General features: G+C 36.9%; 1 long non-coding RNA gene across 1 annotated transcript; it reads left to right on the top strand.

The window, feature by feature from the left end:
* Positions 1-2,508: 2,508 nt before the first annotated feature.
* LOC118736542 lies at positions 2,509-2,761 on the top strand. Its single transcript, XR_004992714.1, has 2 exons — positions 2,509-2,654; positions 2,712-2,761. It is a non-coding gene; the product is annotated as an uncharacterized LOC118736542 (long non-coding RNA).
* The last annotated feature ends 276 nt before the right edge of the window (positions 2,762-3,037 follow it).

Genomic DNA, 3,037 nt, shown 5'->3' with positions numbered 1-3,037 from the left:
ACTCATTTTACTTTTGTTTGTGCCAAGGCGAATCAATATAAGGTGATAGCAGGAGTACAAAAACAAAAATTTACATGTATTTTGTTTTTGCTTTGGCGGCATAAACTGTCAAAATCTGTAAGAGTGTGTGTAGAAATTCAAACAAAATTTTTCAATTTGATATCAGAAGCCGTGCGGCGAAACACATACACAAAATCAGCTGAGCTAGTAACACCACCTTATATAAATTCGCCTTGGTTTGTGCTAAACCAATTCAACAAATGGGGGCTTTTGACATTTATTCTTCTTCTTCTTCTAGCTAGCTAATTTCTGCTAGTAAAAATTTCACTAGCAAGAATTTGCAGCTCTCGTGTTGTTACGCTCTCGATTCAGTGCTCTCTTGCAAATTTTTTGGGTTATCATTAATGTGACCAACTATTTCATAGCTCAAAGAAGTACAGGTTAGGTTGGGTTAAGTTAACGCCGTGAGCCGATTACTAAGTTTCGAATGCGGCTAATTTTGATCCCTGAGAGCTAAGTATTGGTTCACAAGTGCGAGTCAAAATGTTTCCATCTAAGCCTCGCGAAGGTTGGACAGTCTAAAAGAAAGTGTGGAGATGATTCCACTTCAACTTCCTCTTGACTGCTGATCCAAAAGGATCAGTCGAAATGTCTAGTCTCAACGCATGAATACCAATCGCACCTTTCGTACCCTTTCCTCAATGTTAGGCTTCCGCTGTCGTTGATCGTCCACCTAGTTACCTGGTTCACTCCGGCGCGACAGTTCTGTCACGAAGTAAGCTTATTAGGTTGGTCTCAACCCCCAGATTATGAATATACTTGACTATTGCCTCTGGAGTGACATTGTTGAAGGCTCCATTGATATCAAAGAGGCTCCTACTGCATAATCTTCATGCGTGAAGGATTCCTCTGACGACTTTACCAATGTGTCCAGGGCGGTATTTACCGACCTTTTCTTGCAATAAGCATATTGAGCTCTTGAAAGACAGTGACTGATTGAAGAAACATGATAATTATTTCCGGAATTCGGGATGAACGCAACACTGACTACCCTCCAAGGCTTGGGGATGTACCCGGTCCTCATGTATGGATCCAACCAATTGCACGACACCTTCTGACGGCGACTATAATGGTTTAAACGAATTTATCGCCCAGGCCATGTGACGAATGTCCAGAAGAACGGAGAAGAACAGGACCTGGGGGGAGATTCTGTAACCAGTTAGCGACAATTTTCGAATCGCTATCGTACTTTTTAACGCAAAAACATTTATATCATGCGTCAAAAAGTGTGACAGCGATCCAAAAATTGTCGCTAACTGGTTACAGAATCTCCCTCCCGAAGTACAAAATATCGCAAAGAAGTACAATTGACTGTACTGGGAAGTACGAAGTACAAGAGGGAAAAAAGAAGTACTGTACTTCCGAAAGAAGTACGATTGGTCACATTAGTTATCATACACTTTTCTAGTAAAAAATTGCAGGTTCCAGTACAAATTAGTACTGACTATTGGTAACTATACAAACCTATTCAAATATCGTCGCTTGGATGGAAAATTACCGGAAACGTCATTTTGACAATTTGTGGTTTTTGGATATCTTCTTTAGTTTCCGAGTTTGGATGTTTTCGGATATTTGGTACAAATTGCGTTAGTATTGCTGTCGTACTAAACTAATAAAGACCTTTCAAATAGAGTTATCTGTTCTTCTTTAGTTTCGGACATATTCAGCTTTATCATGAGTTTCGTTTTCTAGAACCGGGTCACTTTTTCACTTTTCGTTTGCGTGTATTCACTACAGGTGGATGAAAAAATTGTTGGCGAAATTTTGTTCGGGCGAAACTCACGATTAGGCTGATTAGTAAAAGTATGGCTAATTTATAAAAATTTTTATCACATTTTGGCGTATATCATTAAAACTGACTGCACATTTTTTGACAAATGTCGTATACGACAAAATTTTATTAAACTCATAAATGGTTGACACTAAACTAAAAAAATAAGATAATTTAAGAATTTCATGAACTAGTACATAGCATTCTCCGACACTTTGGAGAAAATCTGTAGTCGTGTTTCTGAGAAATTGCATTCCAAACTTCAATCGTGAGTTCCCGAAAGTAACTTGTGACAACCTTTTATCCAGGGATCTACATAAATTATAATTGTCATTATTTTCGCAGTTGGAGTATATGCCAGACGAGTAACAGGTATATACATACAAGTATACCTAAATTAGCGCGTTGAGCTTGTATATTTATCTCTCTCTAACGCATTAATTCTATATACGGCAGTACCAACGCCTGACAAAGTTATGTCTAAATTTAATAATGGCTCTATGACAAAATATTCATGGAATGTATTCGTAGATTTTTATTTACTTCATTTCATACATTAGTATTGATCTGAATGTTTTTTACTAAATACCAGGAATAAATATTTAATAAAAAACTATTTCATTTAAGTTTAACCATTTTTTAGTTGCTCGGAGCTAATTTTGGAACGCTTCATGAAATATTTTCATGGACGGTAAATGCAACCCTGGGTGCATCATTAATGAGCTGAAAAACCAAAACAAATAATTAAATAAGTGCGTGCGTCTAAAAGTTTCGGAACAAATTGTGGATTAAAGCCTTTCGAAAGTGATAAATAACGTAAAAAGTTATTATATTAATATTGTTAATAAATCTAAGTTACTAATAATGTATACCCTTTCAGGGAAGATGCCGAAAAGGTGTGTATCCAGATGTCCAGAACAAGGATCCTTGTATAAGTTTCCATCGGAGGAAGAAATGCCAAGGTATGTTTTTATTGAGTATAAATTTGATATAATTGTATGAATAATACTGGACAAAGAGGCACAAACGGCTGGATTCGGTGTTATTAGTATAGACGGGATTTGAATGTCGCCTTAATTGAGTATGTGTGCCTCAGGTTTGCCCACGTGGTTGACATTGTTTTGATTCCAACTATGATGATCAAATTGAAGTCTTTTCTCTCATAAATAGTTGTCTTTAATGAGTTGCTCTAGGTTACGCCAGGCT

The sequence above is a fragment of the Rhagoletis pomonella genome, unplaced genomic scaffold (assembly GCF_013731165.1).
Source record: "Rhagoletis pomonella isolate Grant_MI unplaced genomic scaffold, Rhpom_1.0 Rhpom_scaffold_00003, whole genome shotgun sequence".
NCBI classification, from domain to species: domain Eukaryota; kingdom Metazoa; phylum Arthropoda; class Insecta; order Diptera; family Tephritidae; genus Rhagoletis; species Rhagoletis pomonella.
The sequence above is the reverse complement of the archived record's forward strand: the minus strand, read 5'-3'. Positions and strand labels throughout refer to the sequence as shown.